This window comes from Pinus tabuliformis, chromosome 2_2 (assembly GCF_031772625.1).
Source record: "Pinus tabuliformis cultivar Carrire ecotype Pingquan chromosome 2_2, CPIR1, whole genome shotgun sequence".
NCBI classification, from domain to species: Eukaryota; Viridiplantae; Streptophyta; class Pinopsida; order Pinales; family Pinaceae; genus Pinus; species Pinus tabuliformis.
In genome coordinates, this window is record NC_142300.1 from 592211668 (window position 1) to 592222567 (window position 10900).

The following is a 10900-nucleotide window of genomic DNA, read 5'->3' on the forward strand; positions in this document are numbered from 1 at the left end:
TCTGGTTGAATGGTGGTATAACACTTCCTTCCATACAAAAACAAAAATGACCCCATTTATGGCACTTTATGGATATCAGCCACCAGCCATCACATCATATTTAAGAGAAAATTCTAAGGTTTAAGTAGTGGAACATCACATCGAACATCAACAACAAGTCCTCCAACTCTTAAAGGATAACCTCGTGTTGGCACAGAATAGAATGAAACAATAGCAGATCAACATAGCAATGAAATAATTTTTGATGTAGGTGATTGGGTATTCCTACGGATACAACCATATAAGAAAATGTCCCTCAAGCAAGCTAAGAAGGATAATAAATTATCACCAAAGTATTATGGTCCGTACAAGGTGTTTCAAAATATTGTTACAATAACATACAAATTGGAGCTTCCTACAGCTTCTCAATTGCACCCAGTTTGCCATGTTTCATGTTTAAAGAAGGTTATAGGCGACAAGATCCTAGTTCAAACAATATTGCCAGAAATTGACGAGGAAGGAAAAATTATATTGGAACCAGAAGCGGTCACAAAAACAAGAACTCGACAGTTATGAAATCGATCAATTTCGGAGTATCTTATCAAGTGGAAGAACTTATCCGCTGAAGATTCCACATGGGAGGATGAGAATTTTATACAGAAGCATCTAGAACTACTCAAGCATTGAGGACAACACTTTTTTGAAGGAGAGGGGCATGTTGGGTCCCTATAATACTAGTGAATACCCCATTACTATTGTAGTTGTATCCCTTATTAATATTGTTGTGCCCCTATTGTCCCCATATTGTTATTACTCTGCCCCATAGAATCCCTCTATTGTTATTTTTGTGGCTTTATATTATTATTGTTAGGTCGGCTGGGTTATATTGTGACTCTTTAGACTCCTATATATAGAAAGGAGGTTTTGTCATTTGAATCATCCAAGAATTGTTCATTTATGTAATGTAAAGGAGGTTGCTCCCTCGAAGAGGCTGAATTCTAAGGCATTGATCTATCTTTTCTATCTTTTTCTTGATCTGGTTTCATAACAATGACCATGTTCGATTCACTATGAGCACTTTATTTTATGGGATCTTTTCTCACTCTTGAACTAAAAAATCCCTGAGTTTTCGTCATCGGGCTCGTTAAAATCCTACGACGATGGTATGAGCACTTTCCTTTTTGGGACTCTTTCTCTCTCTTAAATTGAAAAATCCCCGAGTTTTTCCCTTCTGCAGGCTCGTTAAATATACAAAGAAGGAATGAGTAGTTCTTTTACCTCTTTTTCCTCGCTCATTAAACTGAAAAATATACCTTGAGTTTTCTTCATTTTACTTGTTAAAATTTGATGAAGATCTATTGTGTTTGCCATTGCGTGACTCATTAAAATTTCACAACGAATATCAAGTTTACTCTATCCCCTCATACTTGTAACAAAATGAGGAAAACATCTATTGAGAATAGGTTTATCTCTTTCTCCGAACTTAGTAGACTAACTAATGGAAAAGGAACCTTTGCGGGTATACCATTAAACCTTTGACACACTCGGTTAAAAACTATGATAAAGGGACCACCCTAGAGTCGTTATTTATGATCTTTTCAGACTCTTGAAATATGAAAAGACCACTGAGTTTACCCGTCTGGACTCACTAATCTAATTATATGGAGAAAGTGGACAATAAAATTGCTTTATGTCAGTATTTTGAAAATATTTTTTTGGCAACATTCACTCCCTTGAACATGGCACTCCCTCAGCAAAACCTTCTTTGTGACGGCCTCTCGAAATTAACCTTACCATATTATGAGTTTATCCTATATACCTCGATGTTCTTGCATCTTTGTATCCTAACACTCTTTGGTGTTCATAATTCTAGTGTTGCATGGTTAAACCATTTGTGTCATGCCTTCTATTGTTCAAGGGAAACCCTTTATCTTATGTTTCCTCCATCAAACCATCAAGCATATCCTTCCATCTTTCCCTCTGTCGATTCGAGCCAATGCTCAAACTATTCTTGAAAAAAAAAAATCATTCTTCTTCAGTATCGTGTCGACTAATGTAGGACACATTATGGCCTACATTTCAATAGGTCTATTCCTATATACTTCAACACTCTATCTAGGAAGAGACTTAGAAACACTTCAGTGCCTTGGAACTTGCAGACATCACTGGTAGTTTACCTTGTGTTTGGTCAGGGGTTTTCATTATTGGCTCCTGGTTAAACGATTCTATGAGTGTTTGATTACAAAGACATTATTCAAACTTGCTAGATTGTACTATGCATCTTGAAGACCATCACCATTATTGGTGGCCATCCTCGCATCTGTTAACAATCCCCATCATTGACTGGTAATCAGATGATTTAATACATGTTCGACCTCAAAACCTTTATTCACATGTATCGAACTATGTTGTTGTGGTGAAGCGAAAATCAAGACCTTGGGTAGAGGCTTACATCACTCATCCTTGTTTCCTCTCCCAAGTTGTGTATATTGTTTTTTGGATACAGCGCATTAGAATGATCTTATTATGAAACATGTTCCGCATTGTGCTTATCGGCGACCACAATCGTCATATCTCTTTGTTGAGAAATCACTCTGACATAGCTGCTAAGCATGGAAATGCCAAACTCAAGACATGATTTTAATTATTTTATATATATGTGTTGTATCAGGTTTATCGTACTCCCGAAGCTCTGATATTCTCTCTCTCTTTTCAAATAAAATGACAGTTATATAAAGTATTTCGGCCATCGTCTCTGCCTTTGATCTCAAACTTTAGAGGGCATATGTTACATAGGAAAATGACCTCCTCATCAGCTCAGAGGAGAAGGGTAGTGTTGTTCTCTACAACAACCCCCCATTTCATATCATTTTTATTTACAAAATTATCATATGAAATGGGTCCCTTTAGAACTTAATTGGTATCAATATTGTGTTTTTCAAAAAGGTCCGATAACCAAATGAAAACATTATATAAAAACCTTTTGAAAAACCCATTTTGATCAAATAAAACAATCTTTTATCATTGCGATAAAGCGATCGCAACATCGCATATTGCAATGACATAGAGAACACAAATAAGTGACATATTGGTTTCCGTTGATGCGATATCGCTATCGGCTATCGGCGATACTCTATACGCAGTCTTAAAGCGCCCCAAGCCTTTCACCCCGATGCGATGCGATATCGCAATCAGCAATCGGCAATATCCTATGCACATTGTTAAGGCGCCCAGGTGATGCAGCCCGATGCGATGCGATATCGCAATCGGAAAATCGGCGATATGCTGTCCATGTCATATATAATCCCTATTCTCCCGACGCGATGCGATATCGGCTATCGGCGATCGGGGGTTTTAAATGGTGTCAATACAAGAGGTTAAAGCTCTCCCCGATGGCCGATTGCGATAAAGCGCAGTTTTCAAAAAAGCCGTTAAATGGAGGGATATTATGATCGAATCATATTTAAAGCTTAATCTGTTAAGCAATGATGCACCTGCGCCCAACCGCCAAAACATCCATAGCACGCTTAAACGGGTCATTCGGCCGAATAATGATATAATGGGCATTTAAGGATTGGCAGGTTTTAAACGGCCATTTAATGTAATTGTAAGATCTTCCCATGGATTGTATCCGCGGCCATTTTTAGAGTTAATCTCTCAGCACGCTTTGATCAATATATCTTTCCCATATTGGATTTTCATTGTCATCCCTCTGTGTTACGTTTATTTTCGCCTTAAGCAAAATGGGGAAGAAATCCAAGAAGACCACAGGCGCTTCCGCGGCGCCAGCTGCAGGACAAGCTGTCGTTGACAAAAAGAAAGGATTGATTTCGGATACCACATGTTCTGGTCTCGGCAGAACTACTTGGCAGAGTACCTACAACTTGATCGAAATCGAAGAACCTAAAGTGACAACAGTAGAAGCTACTGCAGACTCTACTCGGAAATCTGAGGGTACTCTTAAGGACTTAGCTGACTCCTTCCTTCACCGGATAGCAGCTAGGGAACAAATTCTCCCATACACAGATGTAGTGCGGTGGGCAATTGAAGAAATCCCAATTCTGGATAGAACCTTCAGCACCAGAGACGGGAGAATTTTCGGGTCATTTAAAGCTGATGATTTGAGGCAAATGTATCATTTGCCTGAGCCAGAGAAGATATATAATAAGGCGTTCCTGGAGAAATTCGCAAACGAAAATGAAGTTGAATCCGAACCCATCCGGGATTGGAGACAAAATCCGGCAAAGCACAAACATGAGTCTTCTGGTAAGTACTCAGTTGATTCCTTGGCTTCTCCTTATTGCTATGCTGGAATAATGATGTGTAGATTGTGGGGATTGCATGACTCTGCTAATTTCACTATAGAAATGGTCCCCTTAATGGAAGCTGCATGCAACAGTATAATAATGGATTGGGCCACTATTCTCTCAGATAAACTAGCCAAAGCTGTTCTTGAGTTTAGGAATAAGACTTCCATCTCTGAAAGGATAATTCCCCCATTCTATTACAGTGCATATATTTTAGATACATTGTGTTTCAATTCTGAATTTCCCGTGCTCGGCTGGAGGTGGACACCACAAGACCCCACGGCTATCCACATATACCATCAGAAACTATGGAAATCCTCTTACAAGCACCATCTGTACCAAGTCTGTAATGGCTTTATGGTGCCTATTTATTATTCTATTTTTGATAAACCCATTCCCAAGATTTCCTACCAAGCTGGGATTGATTTAACAGCGGTAGGAAGATGGTTTGGAGAGGAGAAATTCACTTATATAAGAGTTTTCGGTAGCCAAGCCGAACCTCATGTTCTCCCTTTATACATACCGGATAAACTGTTGGCAAGAGAAATCTCTTACTAGATTATTGTTGAGAGTGTTACACAGACTCTCAAGAAAAATAAGAAGCAGGGCTGGCCCTCTTTTCCCTTAAGGTGTGGTGTCTATACTCTGCATGATCTCAAACATGCAGAAAAGGAAACCACGAAGATCAAATCATTAACTCTGGCGACTCTCCCAAATAGGCCATTTGATCCAAACAAAGTTGCCTATAATGCACTAGAACAGGCCAAATTGTCAAAGTTTGATCATAAGGAAGATATGTTTGACGACCTGTTCTCTTCAGCTGAGACAATAAATCAGGTTAAAGCATTCGCCAAAATGAAATATAATGATGAAGGGTTGACTGAATTTAATAAACTTAGAGAACAGAGGTTGCAAACTCTGCCTCTAGATCTACTAGCAACAACCCCAGCGACATCGTCAAGCGAGCCTGATCGGCAACAGTCAAAGGAACCTCCAGTTATAACAAAAGAACAAGAGAAGCCACAGGAGGAAAATCAGAAGAAAGCACAGGAGGAAAAGCAGAGAAGAGAGAAAGAGGAAAAGCAGAAGAGAGAACAGGAGGAAAGGCAAAAGAAAGAGCAGGAAGAAGAGCAGAAGAGAGAGCAGGAAAAAGTGCGGAAGGAGACCCAAGCTGAAAAGGAAAAACAAACCACCATTGATGTCAATGTGGATACTCATATTGACCCTAAATTGCTCCAGGAATGGAAGCAATTTGATTCCATTATCAGTGGTTTGGAATGTTCAAAGGACTCAGACACTTCTAAGGTAACGGACACACAAGAAATCACTTCATCATAGGTTCTGAGTGGAACCAGCAACCCACACATTTCTAAAGAGGTAGAGATAATACCAAAGGACCCCTCTGACCAAATCATTTTGCAGGTAGAAGATATTCCTCCCCTGGATGTCTTCTACAGCCCAAGGCATAAAGTGGTGGTTAAGCGACAAAGGAAAAGAAGAAGGACTGATCAACCTTCCCTTCTCCCAGAGCAAACTATCACGGGCAATGTGGTTTGGAAGGAGGAATTTGACCCCTCCGATGACCTGACAAAACTATCACAGTATGCGGGAGCTTATTCGGCAGCAACAATAGATAAGGCATCGGAGGTAAGCCTTTTACTAAAAACAAAGGACCAAGAAATATTTTCATTGCAGGCACAGTTAAATGAAGCAAAACAAAAAGCGGAGCAGGCAGAACAACAGTTGTTGACGCAACAACAATTAAATAATCAACTAACTCAACAACTGCAGGCAGAGAAACAACGGGTCGATCAAAGCGCAATCCAGAAGCAAAAGGAATTGTCAGAAGCCTTAGCACAACTGAAGGTGGCGAATGAGAGAATGCTGAAATCAAAAGATGAGCAAATTGCTCAATTATCAGCACAAATTGAAAAGACAAAGGGCGTTCCACAAGTGGCCGAATTCAGAACAGAAGCACTACAGATAAATACTACATTGATAGCTCAAATTAAGCTTCTATGTCAACAAATCGCCCAGGCAGAGCCCCTATGTGAGTTAACGACATCCATAAGTAATAAAGTAGACAAGGCTAGGACTGAATTGAATCAGGTCGAAGAAATGATAGCTGCATTTCTCGATTGGCAAGATACAGATCAAGGGCAAGCGGTTAATTTACCAAGAATACTGGAGTCATATAAAGATATACTCTTTACAGAATGGCAGTCCCAGTTAATGAAAGCTGAGAGGGCGGTTTCGAGATGCAAATTAACTTCAAGCAATCTGGTTGAATTAGTTAATAACACTCTCTACTTATCAAGCATGATCTCCCAATGCACACCAGGAAAATTGACAACAACGAATACATTGGAGCAATCATGTTATCCAGATTTAGAGGAGAAAGGAAGGTTAATCGCTGGGATTAACAGTTTAACTTGGGACACGTATTGGTTTTTCTTGGTAAAACCACACTCGCAGAGAGCCACCCTCAAGTGCCTTACGGATGCAATCGGGTATATTATCCCCGATATTCAGGATGCCACATACACCGCCCAGCTCAGCTCTTGCCTCAACAAACCACCCAAAGTGGAGCCAATGCTTGCTACAAGTCAGCTCAAATTTAAAGGCAAGCAACCTACTTGATGATTCATGCCGCCGACTGCCAGATCGCTGAGGGAAAATATTATCAAAATTGATTGATACCAGTTTAGTAGGATTTCAGTTTCATAGATAGTTATCATAATTAGGTATTTATAGACCCTTTCATTGTTTTGGAAAGGGTCGTAAAGTTTTGTACTTGACTTAAAAACTGAAGTCACACTATTGTGCTTCAGCCATATTCTTTTATAAAACTGGACCAGTTATTCTAAATTCAACATGGTAGCTTTTCTGCAAATGTGCACTATTGTCTTTGTTTGAAAGCATCTCTGCGTTGAAGGAAGAATCACAGATAGTGATTGATATTGGGAGTATTTTATCAGCTCATATGGTACTATTATCTATGTTTGATTCCATTCTTTTCATATGAATTGTTATCCGATTTCCTTTGCTATTATCAGATATATGTATGCGTTTTAACAGCAGTTCTATATTCTTTCCACTATTGGATGTTTATGGTATGCTTTTCTTTTAATCATATATGTGTCGATGATATAAATGATGAGTGTAGTATTATTGTTTTAATCGCTTTGCTTAACTACTTATGTAAAGTAATCATTGAATGAATTAATGTCTATGCCTGTCAGATGGAGTCATCTATATGCCTATTTGAAAACATAGATCATCAAGCGCTACACTTAGAGAAATATAACCATTCCCGGGATTAGTAGTAGTTATTTTGTTCTGTCAATAGATTAAGTTATTCGCCCATCATTAGATTAGTTAAACAATCATCCATTCATCCAGTTTATCCATTATTGGGAAACTGGTCCCATTATCCCCAGTCGGAGCCACCATTCCAAACGGAAAAGGAGCTGTACTAAAGTCCGGACCGAGTGGTTATCCCCCAATGTTGTTGCAACGATTTTCGGGGCATCAACAGGTAGGATGATTGAAATACTGACCAATTTCACAGGCCTATTTGTTAAGCTAACACTCTCCAAGAACTAGCAACTTGCTTTATAAAGCTTCCTAGACATGCATCAGGTGAATTAGTCCCTAGGGTAACTCTATTTGTTACCTCAGGCAGAGAATTAGTCAACTTAAGTGAGTTTCTATGAGTCAAAGGAGAAAGTTGATTGAGAAATATCCCTATATTCACTCCTATGTTAGCTCATAAAAGCAGGGAAACATCTAGATTCGACCTATTTGGAGGAATTACTATTCCTAATGGAGTCTACAAACTGGGAAAGAGCAAAAAATCATGGAAACATTTCTTCTTTTTCCCAAAGGAATTCATGAAGGATTTGGAAAGGTTTATCCTATCATGCTATATATTTGAGGCTAGGGCCATTGTGAAATAGGTTGAAACATTTGAAAGGATTTCCTATTTGATTGTTGAAGCTTGTATTAAACATTGGATCTTCAAGAGGTTAAGAAGGGAGAGAGAGAGAGGAGTTGGAGGAGTAAGGGAAGACTGATGCAACTGATGGTTGTAATCACTCTTTTCTATCATTAATATAGACCTGCAATTGTGTTGTCCACTCCATGGCATTGGCATTGTGATTTGTTTACATGTTTTATGAGTGGCTTAGATGTATACAGTTAGATATCCCTATGTATTAGTGCATTGATTATTGAAGTTATATGTTGTGATATTACACCTCATCTTGTTTATGTGTAGGTATTGATCTTGGAGCTAGCTGAAGGGTCTTCCACTTTTCTACTTTGCGCTCTCCAACAACACCACATCAAGACCTGAGGTAACAATCCTTCTTCCTACTTTGATTCTCATTTCACTAATATGGATATGTCCATGTATCTTTGGGCCAGCAGAAGCTGATTTGACTGTTTGCCAAGAATTCCAGGAAGATCCTTGAGGGTATCTCCATAACCAAAACACCCATGCATTAATCCCTATAGCAAACTGACTAGCCTCATCTGCCCAAGGTTGCATCCTTGAAGATATGATGGCTTCCTCGTGACGTAGCTCATCAATTTTTCTCTAGATGAGCTTGCCTTCTTGTAACCTAGTGAAACTTCACACTGGAGTTAAGGTTTGCATGGTCGACCTAATTTCATCGAATTGTCTCTGCTTCTCTTGGATCTCTGCTTCAATCTTCCATAGAGTTCGATCCTCCTACATCTAGGTCCATAATTCCATGGCATGTTAAAATAACTGAGTGCAGCCCTTGACTGCAGCTTCCAAAGTGGAAATATTTTCTTTAATAGCAGCTTCGCATTTCTCTTTGATTTCTACAGGGGTAGTGGGTTGCAGCTTAAGTTGTAGCTCTGAGATTTGCAGTTGCAGCTCAAACTTGACTTTGATGATTTATGCCTGTGAGTCTTTTACTACGGAAACTATCTTATGGATCTTTTCTGCAGAGGTTGCGTCGGAAATACAACACTATTTTAGACACAATTGAAAGAGCAACATCTTAAGGAAAATTCTCAAGAAGAAAAGTGTTCGAATGTGGAGTGGGATGCCATATTTATAGCTCAATTTGAATTCAAATTTGTCTGTTCCCTCCAATTCCTTGTCATTAATGCAATTTTGGTGGCATATTTCCAAGTATATGCATCTTAAGTTCTCAACCCCACTCCTTTTAATGAAAAAATTGCCATCCAATCAACTATAGTGCTTCCAACAGTCACTTTTTGGCCTGGCTTTGCAGGACAACCATCCAAGTGTAGCTCCTTCGTCAAAGCTCTCCTCTGCACCTTACCTTGACATGTCGTGCAACCCCATAAATTCATCCAACCTTTCTTTTGGTAGTGTAGTTTATAGTCCCATGTTCCCTTGCAACTGCCTAGAACACTAAGACTATCCCGCATCCATATAGTCATTGCACAGGGGTGGGATCACCCCTGTACAACTTTAATCGACTCCCATTGACTTTTCCCAAAAATAATTTCCCATTTAGCTTTGCGAGCTAAATTGTGCCTCCATCCATAATCTCCTTAATAATATATGGTCCCAGCCAATGCGTTTGGAACTTCCCCATAAACTTTATGAACTTACTGGCATACAAGAGTACCAAATCATTGTTCTTGAAGGTGTGTTATTTGATATGGTGATCATGCCATGCCTTTTCGTGATCCTTCTGTACTCGTTGATGAAAGCCCACCAAGCGATATTCCACCAACTCAACAAGGTACACGAAGCATCATTCCATGGTATCTCGATCAGCCATGTCGGTAACTACAACAATATGTAAACTAGGCACTATGTATTCCATTGGCATTACAACTTCCTATCCATAAACCAATCTGAACAACGTTTGTCCCATCAACTTCTTACAAGTAGTTCTATACGCCCATAGAACAGTGAGCATGCACACATCCCAGTCATTTCGCTTCACATTAAAAATATTTGTTAAGGTATTCTCTAAAAAAAAATTAAATGCTTCTACAGTGTTGTTCACTTGAGGATGATACTGCATACTCTTCTCGTGATACATATGGAATTCTTCAAGCAAAGCATAAATTGCTTCATTTAAGAAGTGTGAACCTCTATCGCTCATCAAGATATTAGGGCAACCAAACCAAGATATAATATATTCAAAAATAAACTTTGCAGTTGTAGCTGCGCTACAATCCTTCATAGGTTATGCCTTAACCCACCTTGTTAAATATTCAGTCATTCTAATGATGTATCTGGCTCTAGTCTTCTTTCTTAGTAGCTAAATTGGTCCCATGAAGTCTATTTCCCACTTATCAAACACCTGTAATGACACTTGTGTATTCAGAGGTAATTCATATCTTCGTGATAGTCTCCCTGTTCTCTGGCAGACATCACATGCCCTGCAATAAACCTTGGCATCCTTATGCACAACTGGCCACCATAGTCTTGTGCATAGGATCTTCTACATAATTTCTCTTCCAGCATAATTTCATCCTGCAACTCCTCCATGCGCTTCAATGAGGATTCTTTTTCGTTCATACTCCGAGACATACCTTCACAATATCTCATCGGACCCCATTTTATACAAGTGTCCTGAAATAACATAGAAATATGC